General features: G+C 40.7%; 1 protein-coding gene across 5 annotated transcripts in view; it reads right to left on the bottom strand.

Moving 5' to 3' along the window:
- Positions 1 to 22,266, bottom strand: part of LOC5566288 (RNA-binding protein Musashi homolog Rbp6) — a 1,418,593-nt gene that overhangs the window by 1,354,728 nt on the left and 41,599 nt on the right. The window lies entirely within an intron of this gene.

Here is a 22,266-nt window from a genome sequence, read left to right as displayed (position 1 = left end):
TCCGAGAAGCACTGAAAGGCTTCTCCGAGAAGCTCTGAAAGGCTTCTCCGAGAAGCTCTGAAAGGCTTCTCCGGGGAGCTCTGAAAGGCTTCTCCGGGAAGCTCTGAAAGGCTTCTTTTGAGAAGCTCTGAAAGGCTTCTCTTGAGAAGCTCTGAAAGGCTTCTCCTGAGAAGCTCTGAAAGACTTCTCCTGAGAAACTCTGAAAGGCTTCTCCGAGAACCTCTGAAAGGCTTCTCTTGAGAAGCTCTGAAATGCATCTCCTGAGAAGCTCTGAGTCAGGGAATTCTTTTTCCGGCTAACGTTTTTAAAAACCAACTACTTACACTGACAAGTGATAAAAGAGGGCGAGCTCCGATGCCGGGTCGCTTTTATTGAATTATTATGCTTAGCTAGCGCATTCCATACCCTAACACCTGACCGCGTGGCGTGATGCGCCACGTCGTGCTCCTATTGGCTAATCCACCTAACAGTTATTCCTAACTACTCCCCGTCTACTCGAAAGCCGTCCCCGGCTTTCACGATCCTTTGCTGCTGCGGAGATTTCGTCGGCCCTTGTTATTGTGGAATTAGCCTCGGTTGCTTGATGAGATGGTCTTTGTTGTCTTCTTGGGTTGATGTCGGGGTCTCTAAATCCGTCTCGATGGTTCCCGTACTGGTTCGTCTTGGTGCCCAAAGCGTCTTCGATTTGCACGGTAAGAATGATAGAACGGTCCACGTGATTACTGCTGCTAGGAGTATAATTATTACTGTTGACAATGTTCCAAATGAGAGCCAGCCAACCAGATGTAATTTCCAGTGTATGTTGTCTGTTGTCATATTAAGATGCTCTATATGACTTCGGTGTTCCAGGTTAAAATCCTGTAAATACTCTAAAGGCATTTTGTTTATAACTTTTGAAGGAGTTACCGTAAGTCCCGTTGTTGGAAGATATAATTTCGGTGATACGTCAACATTACTATTGGAGTACTCTTCGTTGTTTAGCTTGATGGTACAACCGGAGAACTAGATAAGGTATGATCCTTGTAGATCTCGTCCCTGTCCCGAACAATTTGACGTCAAGGTGATGTTCGTTACGCTAATCAAGATGTTGGCATCGTTTATTCTCTTAATCACGTCCTGGTTGTAGACTTTTTCGATGGGACAACTAGCTGGTTTACCAGCGACTAGTTGTTGGATGCATTCACCTGGTGGTTCTAGTTGAGAGCTTTTGCAGACATATTCATTCTTATATCTTGTACATGGTGTACTGGATAGGAACGAATTCGGTCCCTTCAGGTAATACATTGTAGTTAAATGAATTCTATGGTTGTTGGAAATGACTGGTTCTATGTAGCATAATTGGTACTCTGTCTCCTTGACTCGTGGAATTTTGAGGGTATAGATAATTTCATCCTTACCAAACAGCACGTAAGCACTGGAAATATCTAATATGTTATCCAGTAGACTCATTCTAAGACCGCTGTTCTTGAGGAATTCCTGGGCTATGGTTATCTCGTCTGGTGAAATGATGCGGCTACTGGGGATGTTGCTTCGGGCCAATGTAACTGCTTCCTCTAGTACTTCTAGCTGATCAATTAGCTCATCTAAATTGAAAATCAAATTAACGGAGTCAAAGCCTTCTATAATTTTGTTCTGAAAATTGCCCTGAATATTTGCAATTGAGTTGATAGCTTCGGTAATGTTTTTCAATCTGATCTCGAGTGCGCTATTAATTCTGACCTGTTTATTGTTCTGATCAATGAGAGAATTAAGTGTGCTGTTAATAATTACCAAATCATCTGCATCTGGACTACCAGACACATATTTCCACGCACGGCCTAAGCTTTCCCATCGTTTCTGCCTAGAGGGTCTCAATTTTTTAAACATAGAGTGAAGCTTCTTAGATTTTACTTTAACAATCGAACTTAACATGTGTTGGTCAGAGATTTTCGCCTGAATTGTTGTATCTAAATTTTGAATAGTATTTGCGAGAAGATTTAAATTAATGTGGTGCCCTATTCTCAAGTAACCGCTACTGATTCTGGCTGTACCTATTGGAATGATTATCAATGGGTTTTTCCCTACGTCGTGTATTAGTAAGTCCGCGTGTGTCGTCGTCGTCAGTAGACATAATCTGAAAAGTATTAATCAATTAAGTTCTCTTTACGTTTATTTTGTGTGATTTTATATTTTGTCCGTCTGTCACTGTCTTTTCAGTCTGGTTAACAATCTCTACTTGACGGTATCGATGACCATAAGGGCTCGGTTTTGCTTTCCCTTTCACTAGAATGGGATTTGTAAGAGTCTTGTAGTCGTCTTTATTTATTACGGGTAATTTGCTATTATGTTTGTCTGCTATGGATTTTATATGGTCTCTTGCAGTCTGTATCTTCCTAAGTTTCGAGGCATTAATCTCAGCTCGGTTCAAAGAAGAACAATTGCCGAAAATAATCTCTCGAGGCTTAAGGCTCGTCGTGCTATGGGTTGAGTCGTTGTAGAGTGAGGTAGTTAATGCTAAACCTTCAGGTAATGGAAGGTTCTCAAATTTTTGTCTGTTCGCCAAATACATCTCAAGTAAAGTATTGTGAAAGCGTTCCACAATACCATTAGCATTGCTATTGCTGGCGAAATGCAATGCGATGCCCTGTTGTTCTAGGAATTCTCTGAATCGGGGATTTCTAAATCCTGGTGCCTGATCACAAGTGATCATTTTTGGCAAACCAAAGAATTTGAAATACTCGATTAGAGTACTGATCAACTCGTCCGTAGTTTCATTTGAAATTTGGAAAATTTGCGCGAATTTTGAAAAAGAATCTACTAATGTTAAAAATTTATATTGTTCTTTAATATAGACGTCGATAAAAACATTTTCAAAAGGACCTTCATATATTCTTCTAGAAATCGGAATTTTGAAAGGTTTACGTTCGTATTTTGCGAATTTGCAATCTCCGCAGTTCTTGATGAACGTTTTAATTTTTCCTAACATACCAGGAAAGTAAGCAGATTTTCTTGCTTCCTCGTATGTCAGTTTATAGTTTCTGTGATTAAAGTTATGGCATTTTTCGATGAAGTCTTGTTGGTCCGTTCCTGAAATGATATCTGGTAAAAGAATATTAGAATAGTGAAACTTAAGGCGTTTAGAGAAATGCTGCTTGAGTATTTCGTCACATGTTCTGATAATTCCAGCTGGTGCGAAAATTCCGTTGCTTGTTGAAGGGTTTATGTATTTTTTCAGAATGTCAGTAAGATTTTCTTTAGTATAAGTTTCCTGATGAAATACGTGGCGGACTTGTCCAGGAAATATTTTGCATATGATGTGAGAGCTTTTCGAGGGGTCGTTACTCACCCTTATTATAATTTGATTTTTAAATTTGTTGATAATTTCTGGCCCGTATATTTCGTCATTATCAAAACATTCATTCGACAGTTCATGCAAATTTAATTCACTGGGTGGAATTCTTGACAGCCCATCTGCTACTACGTTTTGTTTGCCCTTTTTATAAATGATTTTGAAATCATATTGTTCAAGATATAGTCGTTGACGTGTCACCCTACCCGTGGCATCGGTCAACTTCAGTTCTTTCGTAAGTGGTTCATGGTCCGTGTAAATTACAAAAGGTCTTCCATACAAGTATGGCCGAAACCGTTTTGCAGAAAAATAAATAGCAAGAAGTTCTTTCGCTGTAGCTGAATACTTTTCCTCAGCTTTAGAAAGTGTACGCGAGAGGTAGGCTATTGGCCTTTCCTTTCCGTCTACCAATTGAGACAGTACTGCTCCAATAGCAATGTTGGAAGCATCTGTCGTCAATATAAATGGTTTTCCGAAATCGGGATAAACTAGTAACAAGTCTGAGGACATGATTTGTTTAAGTTTTGTAAAAGCGGTTTCGAATTCATTTGTCTCATAATTTATTATTTTGCTCTTTCCTCTCAACTGGCTAGTGAGGGGCTTAGCAATATTAGCAAAACCTGGGATAAATCGCCGATAGTATCCTACGGTTCCCAAGAAAGATTTTAACTCTTTTGGAGTTTTAGGTAGAGGCCAGTCTAAAACAGCCTTTATTTTCTGAGGATTTGGCCTTACGCCCTCTGTTGTGACGATGTGTCCAAGGAATTCAACTTCTTTCCGAAGGAATTCGGACTTATCGCACTGAACCTTAAGGTTGCACTATGGGCGGTTTCCATACAGACTGGCGGCCAAAAATATTTTTTCCATTTCATGTCGTATTTATGAGTGTTATGATACAAATTTGATGTTTTATTTTCAAAAACAAGTTTTCGAGACTAACTTTTGAATAGGGCCTATAGCGAAATATTAAACTTTGTTACTTATAATTCATATAAGCCATTTATGCGATTAACGTTGTGCAAACCATTATATATATTAAAACTTACATAGAAATGATGATGTGAATGATTTAGCGAAATTCAGTTATTTTCTGAATTAGTTTTTAGCTGTTTTTAATAGAAAATGGTTAAAAATATTGGAAAAATTCAAGAAGCCTTAAATTAAAAAAGTGCAAATTTGTGCAGCTAAGTTCTTCACGATCCTTTAGTTTACATCTCAAAGTACCCTTGGAACTGGATTTAAGCCTGGGACAACTTGGGACAAAAAAGTACTCGATGTGTTAACTATAAGCTTATTCGATTTTTCGAACCGCTTCATAAAAAAACATCATAAAAGCCACTATTTTGAAGCTGTTTTTTATTTTTTTTATTGTTTCTAGGAAGCCGTTTTTGTAAGCTTTCAAATGGTGTAAAAATATTTTACGTAAGTATTATAGAAAAAAAGTTATATTCATTTGAGTAAACCATAGTTTTTGTTAATAAAAACAAGTTTTTCTTCATAGGCTCAACTTTGGCACCTCATATCTGAGTGTGCAATGCAAATCATGCGCTAATATTTTGTTGATTTCTTAGCAGACATGTTTACAATGAAATGGCGAACAAGAAATAAAATTTGAGGCACATCACTTTTTTGATTATTGGCCACCTGATAAGCCATAGTGGGTTGGCATTACGAAGAGTTTCTAACACCATTGAAATATCTTTGATATGCTCTTTTAGGGACGTCGAAAAAATAATGATGTCGTCCATGTAGACGAAACATCGAATTCCTAGATGCTTCCGGAGTACTGAATCCATCAGCCTCTGGAACGTGGCCGGCGCATTTTTTAACCCGAATGGCATTCGAACGAATTCGAATTTGCCATGGTCAACATTAAATGCGGTTTTTGGCACGTCCTTCGGGTCAATTTCTATTTGATGAAACCCGCTGGCCAAATCCAATACGGTAAAATATTGGGCTTTTCCCAACCGGTCGAGGATTTCACTAATTTCCGGGATTGGGTACCGATCTGCAGGAGTTTTTTCATTTAACTTCCTGTAGTCTACGACAATCCGGTATTTTCTTTTGCCCGAGTTATCCAGCTTCTTGGGGACGACCCAAATGGGTGAAGTCCACGGAGAAGATGATTCCCTTATTATGCCCGAGTTGAGCATTTTTTGAATTTGTTCAGAAACTTCCGTTCTCAGATGATACGGATATTTGTAAGTTTTTTGGTGTATTGGCTTATCGTCACTTGTTTCGATACGATGTTTGACTTCATGTGTAAAAGTCAACTTTTGCTCTTCGTAAAAAAATACATCTCTGAATGGTTTCAAAGCCTTTATCAATTCACGCTTTTCCTCTTGGTTCAGGTGATCCGCGGGGAAATTCAATTTACAATGCGTTTCGTTTTGATTAAGAACGAAGTGTTCATTTTCGAAAGGTTGCAGTTCCTTTACCTTGACATGCTTGGTGCTAGATAAATGAACTTTAGCACGGTTACCTTTGGCTAAATACAGTCCAGGTTGTAACTTGACGCTGCTTGTTAAATTCATTTCATTTTCAATGAGAAAGGTGCCATCGGATGTGGTGCTTATCTCAAGCAAGTTATCCGATTGCTCATGAAGGTTAATCGAGCACGGACTGTATTTTGATAGTTGATACCTTGTATCTCCAATGACAAGTTGATGTTTACCGGAATCGATTTTGGCTTTCATCTTGGCTAGGTTCTCGTAGCCAACGAGACCATCAAAAAATTTATGAAATTTAAATAAATGGTAGGGAAGTGTTTCGGAGAATGATTCTGAAAACAAATTTGCGTGTACCAGTTTATCTATGGTAAACTTTCCATTTTTGTTTGTTACTATCGATGGATGTTTAGCTATTGAAGCCTTTTTAACGTGTTCCGGATTAATATAGGACTTATTGGCTCCTGTGTCGATCAGAAAATTCAGGTAGCCCTTAGTCGTCGGAAATCTGAAGTATGGTATAAAATTTAGGTCTTCGCGTTCTTTACACGAACCTGTTGAAAATTTAAATCATCTTCTACCAATTCAATTGCTTCTTCTTCAACTTCCTCTTCTTCTACATATTCGTCTTCCACTAGGTCTACTTCCTCGGTATTGTTAGTTTCTATACGTGGTCTTTGGTGGAACGACCGTCGCTGTGAGGCGGCATCAGGTTTCCTAAATTTATTTGCACTTGCACTGCTTGCACTGGTTTGTTGCGGGGCACTGAACGTTTTTTGCTTGTACACTGGTTTTCGCCTTTCGGCATTTTGATTCAACGTAACGTATTGATACGCATCCTCAAGATTGCTGGGATTAGTGGTTCTTATAATGCTAGCTAGTGGTTCTTGGATATTATCCAAGTATTTTGTTATTGTTATTTTCTCTAGCAATTCTATAGTTGATAAAGGGTTTAATTGCAGGTTGGACTTAATTCTCGTTTCCAACTCTTTAATTTCCATGTAAAACTTATTATGGGTTTTGTCACCCTTTCTGATATTAAATAGTAAGTTCAAATTTGTGGCGATATCGCGCTGATCGCCGTAGTGCTGCAAAAGCACTCTTTTTATCTCCGGAATGGAGGTCGGGTTGCCGTTTGCGCATAGTGTTACGCGGGCTTCACCCTTGATTTTGTTTTTTATTGCCTGCACGTAGTAGGCATTCATGGTATCGGGTCCACCATTCTGGCCCTTTATTTTAAATGTATCGTATAATTGGTCGACTTCGTCGAGCCAAATTGTTAATTCCTTTTTGTTACCGTTAAATTCCGATAACTGTTTAATGGGATCAGGGACGCTGTATGCATTAGCGTTGCCGCTGATTATGTTTGTAAGCTCAGCTATTTGGAGCTTGAGCTGCTCAATTTCACTGTTATTGTCACGTGGCATTGTGGTAGGAAAGCGAAGCGGTATTAAAAGAGGATTGGTACTTACAATAAAATCTGTAGCATCCGGTCCTCAGGTTCGGTGAGCGGATTGGTTGATGTCGTCCTAGTAGGTCGATGTCGCTGCGATGCTCGAAGGTCTGCAAATGTTGAAGTCCTCGTGCTTATGCCTAGCGTGATCCGGTCCTCCTGGAGCAGTTTCACCAATCACCTTTATTTTCACACTCACTATGTAGAAATCCCACTTCTGACACCAGTCAGGGAATTCTTTTTCCGGCTAACGTTTTTAAAAACCAACTACTTACACTGACAAGTGATAAAAGAGGGCGAGCTCCGATGCCGGGTCGCTTTTATTGAATTATTATGCTTAGCTAGCGCATTCCATACCCTAACACCTGACCGCGTGGCGTGATGCGCCACGTCGTGCTCCTATTGGCTAATCCACCTAACAGTTATTCCTAACTCTGAAATGCTTCTCCGAGAAGCTCTGAAAGGCTTCTCCGAGATGCTCTGAAAGGCTTCTCCGAGATGCTCTGAAAAGCTTCTCCGAGAAGCTCTGAAAGGCTTCTTCTGAGAAGCTCGGAAAGGTTTCTCCTGAGAAACTCTGAATGGCTTTTTCTGAGAAGCTCTGAAAGGCTTTTCTTGAGAAGTTCTGAAAGGCTTTTCTGGAGAAGCTCTGAAGCTCTGAAAGGCTTCTCCTGAAAAGCTTTGAAAGGCTTCTCCTGAAAAGCTCTGAAAGGCTTCTCCTGAGAAGCTCTGAAAGGCTTCCCCTGAGAAACTCTGAAAGGCTTATCCTGAGAAGCTCTGAAAGGCTTCTCCTGAGAAGCTCTGAAAGGCTTCTCCTGAGAAGCTCTGAAAGGCTTCTCCTGAGAAGCTCTGAAAGGCTTCTCCTGAGAAGCTCTGAAAGGCTTCTCCTGAGAAGCTCCGAAAGGCTTCTCCGAGAAGCTCTGAAAGGCTTCTCCGAGAAGCTCTGAAAGGCTTCTCCGAGAAGCTCTGAAAGGCTTCTCCGAGAAGCTCCGAAAGGCTTCTTCGAGAAGCTCTAAAAGGCTTCTCCGAGAAGCTCCGAAAGGCTTCTTCGAGAAGTTATGAAGGGCTTCTCCGAAAAGCTCTAAAATGCTTCTCGTGGAAGCTCTGAAAGGCTTTTCCTTGTAGCTCTGAAAGGCTTCTCCTGGAAGCTCTGAATGGCTTCTCCTGGTAGTTCTGAAAGGCTTTGCCTGGAAGTACGAAAAGCTTCTCCTGCAAGCTCTGAGCTTCTCCTGGAAGCTATGAAATTCTTCTCCGAGAGGCTCTGAAGACTTTTCCGAGAAGCTCTGAAAGGCTTCTCCTAGAAGCTCCGAAAATCTTCTCCTGGAAGCTCTGAAACGCTTCTCGTGAAAGCTCTGAAAGGTTTAACCGAGAAGCTCTAAAAGGTTTATCCGAGAAGCTCTAAGAGACTTCTCCTGAAAGCTTTAAAAGGCTGCTTCTAAAAGCACTGAAAGGCTTCTCCAAGGGGCACTTTAAAGGTATTCCTAGAAGCCCTTTGAAGTTTCTCCTAGATGTTCTGAAAGGCTTCTCCTTGAAGCTCTGGAAGGCTTCTCGTAAAATATTTCTTCTGATTTCTTCGAAGCTATAAAAGCCTTTTTCTACTAAAATCTCTGAAATGCTGCTTTTTGAAACTCTGAAAGGCTTTTCCTGAAAGCTTTGAAAAGCTTCTCTGAAGAGCACTGAAATGCTTCTCCTGGTTGCTCTGGAAGGCTTCTCCTGGAAGTTCTGAAAGACTTCTCTCAGGAACTATGAAAGGCTTCTCCTGGAAGCTCTGATAAGTTTCTCCTGGAAGCTCTGAAAGTGTGCTCCTGGAAGCTCTGAATGACTCTTCCTAAAAGTATTAGTGTCTCTTAAAATCTCTGAAAAGTTACTCCTAGAAGCTCTGGAAGGCTTCTACTGAAGCTCCAAGAGGCTTTTCCTGTAAACTTTGAATGGCTTCGCCGGGATGCTCTGGAATGCTTCTCCGGGAAATTCTGAAAGTCTGCTTCTGGAAGTTTCGAAAGGCTTTTCTTAGAAGTTCTAATTTCTCCTAGAAGCTCTGAAAGGCTTCTTCTGAAACTCTAACAGACTTTCCCTCCGGAAGCTCTGAAAGGCTTCTCCAAGAAGCTGTGAAAGTCTTCTCAGAGAAACTCTGAAAGGTTTCTCCGAGAAGCTCTGAAAGGCTTCTCTTGGAAGCTCTGAAAGGCTTCTCCTGGAAGCTCTGAAAGGCTTATCCGAGATGCTCTGTAAAGCTTCTACTAGAAATTCTGAGAAACATCTCCGGGAAGCTCTGAAAGGCTTTTCCGGGAAGCTCTGGAACGCTTCTCCCGAGAAATTCCGAAAAGCAAATCAGAGAAGCTCTGAAATGCTTCTCCTAGAAACTCTGAAAAGCTTATTCTGGAAGCTCTGAAAGACTTCTCCAAGAAGCTCTGAAAGGTTTCTGAAAGGCTTCTCCTGAGAAGCTTCTAAAAGGCTTCTCCCGAGAGGCTTCTGAAAGGCTTCTCCCGAGAAGCTCTGAAAGGTTTCTCCCGAGAAGCTCTAAAAGGCTTCTCCTGAAAGGCTCTGAAAGGTTTCTCCTGGAAGCTCTGAAAGGCTTCTCCTGGAAGTTCTGAAAGGATTCTCCTAGGAGCTATGAAAGACTTCTCCGAGAAGCTCTAAAAGCCTTCTCCGAGAAGCTCTGGAAGGCTTCTCCGAGAAGCTCTGAAGAGCTTCTTCGAGAAGCTCTGAAAGGCTTCACCTGGAAGCTCTACCAGGCACTTCCTGGAAGCTCTGAGAGGCTTCTTCTGGAAGCTCTGGAAGGCTTCTCATGGAAGCTCTGCAAGGTTTCTCTTGAAAGCTCTGAAAGGCTTTTTCTTGCAGCTCTGGAAGGCTTCGCCTGGAAGCTCTGAATGGCTTCTCCTGGTAGTCCTGAAAAGCTTTTCCTGGAAGTACGAAAGGCTTTTCCTGCAAGCACTGAGCTTCTCCTGGAAGCAATGAAAGGCTTCTCGTAAAAGCTTTGAAAGGTTTATCCGAGAAGCTCTAAAAGGTTTATCCGAGACTTCTCCTGGAAGCTTTAAAAGGTTGCTTCTAAAAGCACTGAAAGGCTTCTCCAAGGGGCACTTTAAAGGTATTCCTAGAAGCCCTGAGAAGCTTCTCCTAGATGTTCTGGAAGGCTTCTCCTTGAAGCTCTGGAAGGCTTCTCGTAAAATATTTCTTCTGATCTGTGAACAGCTCTGAAATGTTTCTCCTGGTTGCTCTGGAAAGCTTCTCCTGGAAGCTCTGATAAGTTTCTCCTGGAAGCTCTGAAAGTGTGATCCTGGAAGCTCTGAAAGGCTCTTCCTAAAAGTTTTGGTGTCTCTTAGAAGCTCTAAAAAGTTACTCCTAGAAGCACTGAAAGGCTTCTACTGATGCTCCAAGAGGTTTTTCCTGTAAGCTTTGAATGGCTTCGCCGGGATGCTCTGGAATGCTTCTCCGGGAAGTTCTGAAATTGTTCTCCTGGGAGCTCAGAAAAGCTTTTCCTAGAAGTTCTAATACCTCTTAGAAGCTCTGAAAAGCTACTCCTAGAAGCTCTGAAATGCTTCTCCTGAAGCTCTAACAGACTTTTCCTCCGGAAGCTCTGAAAGGCTTCTCCAAGAAGCTCTGAAAGGCTTCTCCAAGAAGCTCTGAAAGGCTTCTCCAAGAAGCTCTGAAAGGCTTCTCCAAGAAGCTCTGAAAGGCTTCTGAAAGGCTTCTCCCGGGAAGCTTCTAAAAGGCTTCTCCCGAGAGGCTTCTGAAAGGTTTCTCCCGAGAAGCTCTAAAAGGCTTCTCCCGAGTGGTTCTTAAACGCTTCTCCTGGAAGCTCTGAAAGGCTTCTCCTGGAAGCTCTGAAAACCTTGTTTGAAAAGCTCTTAAAACCTTTTTCGAAAAGCTCTTAAAACCTTTTTTGAGTAGCTCTGAAAGGCTTCTTCAAGATGCTCTGAAAGGCTTCTCCGAGAAGCTCTGAAAGGCTTCTCCTGGAAGCTCTGAAAGGCTTCTCCTGGAAGCTCTGAAAGGCTTCTCCTGGAAGCTCTGAAAGGCTTCTCACAGAAGCTCTACAAGGCTTCTCATAGAAGCTCTGAAAGGCTTCTCACATAAGCTCTGAAAGGCTTCTCACAGAAGCTCTGAAAGGCTTTTCATAGAAGCTCTGAAAGGTTTCTCCTGGAAGCTCTTAAAGGCTTCTCCATGAAGCTCTTAAAGGCTTCTCACAGAAGCTCTGAAAACTTTTTTCGAAAAGCAATTAACACCTTTTTCAAAAAGCTCTTAAAACCTTCTTCGAGTAGCTCTGAAAGGCTTCTCCGAGAAGCTCTGAAAGGCTTCTCCGACGAGCTCTAAAAGGCTTCTCCTTGAAGCTCTGAAAGGCTTCTCCGTAAAACTCTGAAAGGCTTCTCCGAGAAGCCCTGAAAGGCGTCTCCGAGAAGCTCTGAAAGGCTTCTCCGAGAAGCTCTGAAAGGCTTCTCCGGGAAGCTCTAAAAGGCTTCTCCTTGAAACTCTGAAAGCTTCTCCGTGAAGCTCTGAAAGGCTTCTCCGTAAAACTCTGAAAGGCTTCTCCGTAATACTCTGAATGGCTTCTCCGAGAAGCCCTGAAAGGCGTCTCCGAGAAGCTCTGAAAGGCTTCTCCGAGAAGCTCTGAAAGGCTTCTCCGAGAAGCTCTGAAAGGCTTCTCCGAGAAGCTCTGAAAGGCTTCTCCGAGAAGCTCTGAAAGGCTTCTCCGAGAAGCTCTGAAAGGCTTCTCCGAGAAGCTCTGAAAGGCTTCTCCCGAGTGGTTCTTAAACGCTTCTCCTGGAAGCTCTGAAAGGCTTCTCCTGGAAGCTCTGAAAACCTTGTTTGAAAAGCTCTTAAAACCTTTTTCGAAAAGCTCTTAAAACCTTTTTTGAGTAGCTTCTTCGAGATGCTCTGGAAGGCTTCTCCGTGAAGTTTGAAAAGCGTCTACTAGATGCACCGAAAAGTTTCTCCTGGAAGTTTTGAAAAGCTTTTTCTAGAAGCTCTGCAAGGCTTGTTCAAGAACCTCTTGATGGCTTCTCTCATATGGCTTTTTTCGAGAAGTTCTGGAAGGCTTCTACCAGGTGGCTCTGGAAGGTTTCTATCATTACTAGTGTTAATGATCATGAGCATCAATTTCTAGAACGATTACTGGTTGACAGCAAATCTATATGGCATTTCTGCATTGTTTGACATAAGAAGACAACTTATACCCTAGACAAAAGAGAAGAGCTCCAATAAATTAACGATGAATAAAAAGGCAATAACAGCTCCCGCATGATAATGATAAAATTATTTAAATTTATTATATTTCCTTCGCCAGGCCGTTCAACGCCACGCTTCCAGTAGCAAAGCGCTGGACCAGAACCTGGAAGAGAGGAGGAAGGTATCTGCTACACATGCAATAAATTGTACCACTAGGCTGTTGGTAGTTGTCCTTAATGGGAACCGAAATGGGTGTTCTCGCATATTTTCCAAGTACCTACTTTGCATTGTCTCCGGAATTGGTGGGAACGATCGTTGGGATGCGTGCGATATTAATGATACCTTAATTATGCCGTTTTTTAGGATACAAAACGTGAGCTAACAAAGCTGGATTGGTTATGCAGTTGAGCATGAAACGGTATGAAGAATGGATGAAAATTAGCCGATATGTACCCTTTTGGGGTGGTCCTTGACTTATGACAGGTAGAGCTCATGCAGAGGAATCACAACGGGAGGAGTTCGATAAAAATTGGTTGAATTTGCCAGAATTTTCAATAATTTAGAATCACGTTACGTAATTATAAACCAAAGGCTTGACACTTTGAATTAACCTAACATATCTTGACAAAGCTTCTAAATATCTTTCACCAATAGCGACTTATGTGTTTATTAAGCCATTTATATTCAATTTTCACAAAAATTGATGTACATATTAATAATATGTTTCTTATGATCTATTGATTTCAAACTTATCTGTTTGATTTTTTGCCTATTTCATTTCTTGCTTTCCACTAAAGTTTGTATGACCTGCCAACAAATGGATTATGACCACAGCTTTACAGACCCTATCGCACTGTTCAAAAAAATAAAACCAAAATTGAGCCCTTCAGAGACATCCTTTCTGGCCGCAAAATTGCGCGCTCACACTTCAGTCGTAAAATTTTGCCATTTTTTTCCTGTTGTGCTCGCAACTGCTCCTGCAAGCCATTCGCCACTGTTTTCCGCGAGGTAATAACTGAATTTTTAAATGCCATAAACACAATCTGTGACTGTGACACATTCAGAACCCCGCGGGCTTCCACCACCACGCCAAACCAGCCGAGGAGGGCCGGGAATATATTGCGAGCATTTTTATTATTCATGCGAGCAGATTCCGTGCGGGTAACCGATGGATGTCGGGATTTACCCTTCTCGGGAAATTTGGATCGGATTTTTGGGCAGCAGATTCTGGTGGTGGTGGTGGTGGTGGTGCGAGGGAAAAGGGCAACTTTGCATTTAAGCTCGGGACTCTGGTTTACGTTGTTTTAATTTTAATGAGCCGTCGCTATCATATCGGTTGACTTTTTTTTTGCTGCCGTTTCGACATACTACCAATGAGTAGCGCGATACGATTGGAGGTCGTTTTAGTGGAAAGAGAGTCGTATGGATGGTCCCAAATGCCAAACGCAATCCTGTGGAAGTGCATTTGGTGGGATTATTTTTGCATGAAATTACGCTAAGTGGGTTCAATCCGGTCCTGTCAGTGGTCGGTGATTTGCTGGGATGTTATGGCTTTTGTTGAGCAATATATATATTGCTGGATGACTCATACCAGAAAGATAATCTTGAATCAGTGAACCCAGCAATACGTAGAATTCTATAGACAAGCAAGAAAACAGGCTGTCTTCTCCTAGTATTTTAAGAGAGATGTTTAAAATGCCATCTGGATGAAAAGCATTGCAGTCATGTTCTTTTATTCATTATCATATGTCGTCGTATCGATAAGAGTGTAATTTGGAAGGTTACAAGTTCATAGTTCATTTAAAGCACGAAACAAATACATTCAATCATAAGGAATTCGTCATGACAGATGGTTGAAAGGTGGAAGTAGAATACCGACGAACAGCTGAAAGCGTGCAAAGTATAAGTGGTGAAAAACCTACAAAATGCTATTCCCGTTCATCCGTGATATGTCACTTAGTATAGTTGATACTATGAAAAGAGGCATTTCTGTACGACGCATGTTTTTTTCTTTCTCTTTTTAATAGAATGTTTGCAGTTCTAGCAAAGCTTATTGATACTATCGATCGGCGTAGTTCCCAGCGGTGAGGCTAGCCTAATCCGATGGAGAGTTCCCCAATGGAGGGATACCTCCCAAAACCGGTAGCGTTACGCGTTGTTCTTACTTCGTTGCTGCACGGTAGAGTGCAGAAGTCGGTCCTGCGATTCCAGTAGGAAGATGGCTTCTGGTTCACTGGTGTTCCGACAACTCACGCTGATGATACGCACGTACTACTCAGAATAACCCCCGACGGTGGGTTTATCCTACTCTGACGTAGATTTCCCCGTCGCACACAAGAGTAATTTGAGTAAATCATGTCCAAAATTATGTTTTCCCCTAAATGATCTGCTCATGCTTTAATATTGACTAAAAAACTGTTATAACTCAATTAGGATTAATATCGAACCGTTTCAGGACAATTATCCACATATCATTGAGTATTCGTATCGAAAAAAGCCGATGAAGACAAACAGTTTATGAGTTCATTTTTGATGACCAATCGTTTGAATATTCTAGCAACATATGGAAAATAGATTTGTACGACATAAGTTGATGCGCCTCTACCGCACCAAGAGGGTAAGCAATCAATTAATAATTAGAATTTTAAAAGTTATTGGATATTCCAGCTCAAACATTTTTTTGTAAGTATGCTCAGAAATTCATTTTCAGATATTCTTTTTCTTCTAAATGAATACAATTCAATATTGCATTTGGAATTCATAAAATAAAATTTCTTTTTAATGGAATAATGAAATTGACTGGTATGTTTTATCTGAAACGCTTTCTCCATGCCTTTTGCAAAAATTTATGTATGCTTCATTTGTACAAAAAATCTGATTCAAAAACTTCAACATATCACGAACGGATTATTTTGACACTCCATATTTTGTAAATGTGAATCGCATCAACAAAACAAGGAGTCAGCATAAGCCCATCAGTCTTAAAATTTTAATGAATTTGAAAGACAAATATTCAAAAGAATTCCTGCATAATTAGGTGAAAGTTTGACAGCATAATTAGGTAAAAATTTACATCTGGAACAACTCCCATTCCCATGAATATAAAATCATGTTATTTACTGGTTAATTCATCCAATTTTCACATACAACATTCAAATCCATTGAGAATCCTTGAGATACCCGTCATTTCTGAAATTTGGGGCCATAAAACTCGATGAAAATGACTTTTTTGCGTATCATACTGTCGATTTTTTTTTTCAATCAATGGCGTGAACGAACGTTGTTGACTATTTTTGGATCGAGTGTTGTGAAGATTTTTTTTTGCGTTGAAGAATGTTTATTTCTATAAAAATAATGTAGAATTCAAGAATCATGTACGGTACGATATTGACAAACATTCAAAAACAGCCTGAAAGTTTGTAAGGATGCTTAAATTACATCTCCAAACCAGATTTCACCAACAAAACTCGTACCAATGAGCTAATTTTGATGAAATAATTTAGTATCTGTTAGACACCAGGAAATTTCTTTCTAAATTGCCTACATTGAGGCATTTTCCGCGAAATTCTTTATATTTTTTCATTATTTTCAGAAATATAGTTTCCTTTTTAAAATTTAGAAAGCATATTCGTATTCAGGAAGCTGGAATTCAGAATGTAGAGTAATTTCAAAAACTCACAATAATCGCATTGATAAGTGATCATTTTCACCACGAAATGGGTCCCCCCAGTTTTTATCTTAGAGATTATTTTAAGCACTAAAACCACAATTGTTAGAAAATTTCTGTACATGAGCCAGTGAGTGATCCATTTCGACCGAAATTACGATATTTCTGAAAACCTATTATTGTGATGTTACTTAAAACTCTCCCATATTTAAATTGCATAGTTTTATAGACCTTTCTTAGCCGAGTGATTATAGTGCGCGGCTACAGAGCAAAGCCATGTTGAAGGTGTCCGAGTTCAATTCGCGGTCGGTTCAGGATCTTTTCGTAATGGAAATTTCCTTTACTGCCCTGGGCATAGAGTATCATCGGACTTGTCTCACGATACACGAATGCGAAAGTTGCAACTTAGGCAAAGAAAGCTCTCAGTTAATAACTGTGGAAGTACTCATTGAACACTAAGCTGAGGAGCAAGCTCTGTCCCAGTGAGGACGTAATTTCAAGAAGAATAATAAGTTCAAAAGATAAGGAGTTTTAAACACTGGCACCATTGTTTCTCTTACAAAGCATTTCTGTTCATTTAAAAATTTGCAAAATCTGATTTGGCGAGGTCATGTGTAAAAACTGTGATATACGTGATTTATAAAATTAACAATTTTACTTAAGTCAGTTATGCAAATAAAAGAAAAATGTATAAATTATTATTTTCTCGGACACCACATTGAACAAACGCATTAAGAACATGCACTCTAATTGATTAGGGATAGAAGGTTATTGAAAAGCGGGCTAAAATATTTGAAAAAGCGATAAAAAAATATATTTTCAAAAGGCTTAAAATTTTAAGTGCGGAAATATGCGGAAGAGTTTTATGCTATAACTGATAGATAACATATGTAAGTTTCACACTGGGATCGAAACTTTGACGGATATTGCCGTATAAGGTAACTTTTTCAATACTGAAGTTTACAAAAAATGAATAAAAGTTGGTTATGCAAAATTGCCTTGAAAATAAACAGATAAAAATATTTTTTGGAAAAGTTTATGCAGAAGCTCTTTTTGTATTCATAAACATGAAGTTCAGTAAAAAATATATGTTTATTTTCAAAAAAATGTCCACATGGAAACAATTATTCTGATCATATAATATAAAAAAAATGAAAACGCCATAAAAAACCTGCTTTTTTGAACTCTTATAACATTTTTCAAAGTCATTTGACGTCTTTTCAATGTAGCCACAACATGCGGCATACTATTTGCTATGTTTAAAAAATATAGCAGGGTCAAAAATCTCAAGTTTTCAAAATCGAAATTATGGCCATGAATTTGTTCTAGGTGCTCCTCTGTGCGTCGGCGGAAGCTCTCTTGATCCGCTGCTATGCGAGCAGATGCCGAAGTCGGTCCTGCGATTGTGGTGGAGTACCTATGAATTCCGGTTCGCAGGTACCCCGGTTACCCATCACCGGTACTACGTTACGCTTGAAATACTTGGCCTAGGCATATGGTCAGTTGCAACGACGACATGATATACGTTATCGCTCTGTTTACCGCGTGGCACGTACTTACGTGTTAACACATTTTCTGCCCGATGTTGTCGCTCTTAAAAATTCATTTTTGAGCCGATTTTCGTTCTTTTTGGTTCATATGAAAGATACGACGGTTCAAATTTTATGGTATTTCATTCCGATTTGCAGAGTATCAAGAAAACTAATAATTAGAGTTGGCCGGATTTGCTCGGAGTATTCCTGAACCGGTTACGCGTAATTACGGTAGGATGTGATGTGAACATTTTCAGACCATCATATTGATCTATCATGCGACGGCTCAAAACTCATGATTTTTACAGCGATTTCTATAGGGATTCCACTAGCGTTTTTGCTAGAGCTTCCTTCAGGAACAAGTTTTGTTCACTATCAGATTTTTTATATTGGTTCCAAGGGATCCAGAGTCTTCCAAGGACTATTCCTGGACTTTTTGCAGGGATGTCTCTATTTTGTCAGTAGTTTCTGAAGGAAATTTCGCCAAAATGCCTCCTGTGATTGCTCCATAAATTCCTCCTGGGATTTTTTCAGACATTTCTCCAAGGATTCCTCTGGGAACTTTCCAAGAAATAATGACAGAGGTTACTTCAAGGATTCCTCTGGAGATTCCTCCAAGGATTATTCAAGTGATTTCCCCTAATATTTCTCCACAAATTCGTCGTGATACTCCTCTAAGGATTTCTCGTGTAAATCTTTACAGAGATTATTGCAAAGCTTTCTTCAGGTTGCACTATGACAATTTATTCAAGGATTATTTCAGATATTTCATCAGAAATTCCTCTGGTAGTCCTATCGATATTCTTTTAGGAATTATTCCTGAGATTTCTTCCAGGGATCGCTGCAGGATTTCTTCCAAAGATTTCACCAGAAACTCATCCAGGGATTCTACAAGAAATAACGTAACGAATTCCTATAGAGAATCCTCAAGACTTTTCGTTGTGATTTTTAAGGAATAACTCCAGAAAAATTGCTATATGAATAATTCTAAATTTTTTTTTCAGGTAATCCTTCAGGGATTCCCCTTAAAATTTCTCCAGAGATTCATTCTGGATGTGAAAAAAATCCTCCAGGAATTCATCTAGAAAATCCTCACGTTATTCACACATGAATTCCTCCTGTGATTTCAATTGAGCTTGAGCTTGAGCTTGATTGGCCGCCCGTGGTTGCTACTCCAGTATTGCTAGATCAGCTGCACTTACACAAGGAACCAACCAAATGACTGTTTGGGACTAACAGACATCCTCAGTGTATAAGTGTTGGTGATCTTCTATTTTTAGGCAACAATGGCACCTGCCACGTCAGAATGCAGACCAATGAAGGGAAAGGGGGAGGAATTGATGATGCATTGAACTGGCTCCCACGTAGACCGTATATACCACTGCATCTACGCCAGTTCATGCGGGAGTATATGGATTGGGGGAAAGGCATGGCAGAGAGGTTTGCTCTTTGGTTAGCAGACTGCCCAAGTATCAGGCGAAAGGAAAGGCATGCTATAATGATGAAATAGAGTAAAGCGTAGGGAAACGATTTCTTGTCCGTCTCTGGTTCTAGCGCTTTAGCTATGAACGAAAGGGTGTGAGTGTGATAGATTGAGAGTGGAAGATAGAAGCAAATGTAAGACACATGTACAAAGTACGAGGAAAGGGACGGGCCTGGGATTGAACCCATGACCTTCTGCATATGAAGCAGAAGCGGTAGCCATTGGACCACCAACCCCGTCTTGAATTCCTCCTGTGATTTCAATTAAAAAAAAAGAATTCCTTCAGGATTTCGCCGTGATTTTTTTTTCCTCTTCATATTTTATTTATTTTTTTATTCCTCCAGGAACTGCTTTCCTGAATAAGTTTGTTTTCTTTTTCATTTCACAGCCTGCGACCTTTCGTAGCGAAGACATCTCGGACGGGGGGAGTTTTGGTTGGTGCAGCATTAAACGTGACGGATCGGAGCAAACGTTCACCACTGTGCGAAGCGCGACAGCAGCTTGGGGTCCGATAGGAGAGGACCACTTTGTCCGGCTCAGAGGCCGTCAGCCGAGATGGGGAAGTACTCCGAGAAGCGGCGTCGCACGTAAGAGACCGGAGCAAGCGTTCATCGGCGTGTGAAGCGCGATAGAAGCTTGGATCGCCGGCCAGGATGGACAATTACTCCGAGGAGCGAGGCGGCACGGCCGCAACTTCGCAGGCGATCTCCCTTGAAGATTTGCCCGAGCAGCGTCACACTCGCTCGTTTCTGGCCCACGCCCAGGGACATGGATGCCTCAAGGAAGCAGCGAGAAAGCAGGGTGCACCCAAGCAGGCGCGCGTGAGTAGTTAGGGGCTAGTAGGAGAGAATAAGTAATGTCTAAGTAGTTGTAATAAAAGGTTTGCACACTAAATATTCTATTTTGTGGCGTTTTCATGTTGCTAGCCGGCCCGATCAAAGCCCTTTTATCTCGACAGAGATCGTTTCACGACAACTGCTATCCTGAATAATTTTGTTGAGAACTTCCTGGATACGTTGCTCGAGGGATTCCTGGAGCAATCCCTGGAGAAATTTCTAGAAAAACAAAATCCTAGATAAATCCCAAGTTAAATTCTTGCAGTAACTTATGGAGAGATTCTCGATGAAATTTCTTTGAAAATCCCTGGAACATCAAATATGCTCTTCGGCTTCGCAGTTTTTATTTTTTTAACGACATTTTTGTAATAAAGACAGTGTAGACAAAAAGAACATATATTCAAAATAAACAGTCGATTCTCTACCAGCTCATCCCTGGCACAATTTGTAGAGGGAACCATGTTTAAAATTTTTCTAGAGCAATCCTTTGAGGAATTCCTGAACAAAAAACTGTAGAAATTTCTTCAGGAATCCCTGGATATCCCTAGATAAATCCCTGGAAGAGTCTCTGGAGAAACTCTCCAAAGGATGAAGGAGGACTCCTGGAGGCATGTCTTAAAAATACTTGGAATTATCCCGGAAATAATTACTGTAGCGATTTTGTTTGTAGAATCCCTAGAGAAATCTTTAAAAATCCAAATAGTTTTCTCAGGAAAAATCCCTGGAATAATCTTTGGAGGAATATATGGAGACATCTCTGAAAGAATCCATGAAGAGACTTTCCAAAAGAAATTCATGTAAAGATTTTCTCAATGTAATCGCAAGAAAATTCTTAGTATAATTTTTGATGAAATTGCTGCTGGAGTTCATGGGAGGAATGTCGAAATGAACTTTGGAAAGAAACCCCGTGTGATTTTTGGGTGACCCAGAACGAATTGCGGGAGAAATTTCTGGGGAATCCCTAGAGGATTACCTCAAGAAATCCTTAGAGTAAGTCATGTATCAATTTTATTGGTGGTAACTCTGGGAGAATTCTTGAGGAATCCCATGCAGACTTCGGGGGTTTTAGAACACGTGTAAGAATTCCTAATGGAATCACCGGAGCTATCCCTGAAGCTATCCGTGACGGAATCTCCGGAATAGTTCCTGGACGAATCTCGAGAAGACTACTTGGGGATATCTTTGCATGTATTCGTGGAGGAATCCTCAGATGAAATTCTGGATAAATCACTAGCGAAAGGCCTCGAGTAATCTTTGAAGAAATTACTGATCCTAGTGTAAAGCCTTGAAAATATCTTTGCTAAAGTCCTTGAACAGATTTTCTTGAAGGAATCATTGGAGAAGTCTCTGGAAGATTTCCCCGGAGAAATTCCAGAGTATTCCTGAAACATCCCTGAAGCCCAAATCAGATCCAGTCTAAAATATCTCATGGCGAACAAAAGTGCTTCCTGGAGGAATCTCTTGCAAAAACCCCTAGTGGAATCCCTAAAGAAATCGCCGTAGGAAGGCATTTCTCGCAAAATCCTTGTAGGAATCGGTGAAAGTAAGAATTCCTTCTTCATATTTCATTAATTGTTTTAGCTACAATTCGGTAACTGATCTCCAACTTGTTAACACGAGAAGTTCTTCTTATGCATCCCATTAACCATTTCCAAATGCACTTTTGATGAAGTTACAAAGTGAAACCCATTCCATTACTCAACCTTTTTCCCGACAGACCTTCCACCAAACATTACTCTCTCCCTCCTAGTAAAAAGTAACACAATCTGTCCCTCGTTTGCATTCGATCCCTCTTGCAGCTTAAACATGATAGAGCTACCACTATTATGGTTAGTCCTTCGGCACAGCATGCTAATAAGCTGCTTCTGTTGTGGAATCTAGCTGAGTCAGCACTTCCACGAGCACAAGAACTTTGGCTCCACAAGACGAAGCACACATGGCAAGGCCAACAGCGAGGCAGCCACTCTGCTTGCAGCTTGTTTAAATTAATTAATCGATATCGCATGGGAAAATCTGCTGCCATCGACAGTTTTTGGCATTGCCTCCCCCTGACGACGATCGGGGAGGTCCTGCAAGGGATGGCCTGGCCTGGGCAGGTTCTTGAGAAGTTTTTCTCACCACTGGCTGCTCACTGCCACATCCGGGCCGGCCCGGAGGATGATGACGAAGCCTGTCAAGTGGAAATATATACACCATTAGACGTGGAATAATGGCAATATTCATTACGATAACATTTACCAGCTAATAGAGCTGTTGAATCTGACCTTGGGGAGTTGTTCGGCGAGTGGCCGTGCTGCCAGAGGTGGACTGCTGTGCTGTTTTTCATTGAGCTCAATAGAAAAAGTGTGCTTTGGAGGTCACGGTGT

This window comes from Aedes aegypti, chromosome 2 (assembly GCF_002204515.2).
Source record: "Aedes aegypti strain LVP_AGWG chromosome 2, AaegL5.0 Primary Assembly, whole genome shotgun sequence".
In the NCBI taxonomy this organism is placed as follows: Eukaryota; Metazoa; Arthropoda; class Insecta; order Diptera; family Culicidae; genus Aedes; species Aedes aegypti.
This window is presented reverse-complemented; position numbering and strand designations above follow the sequence as displayed.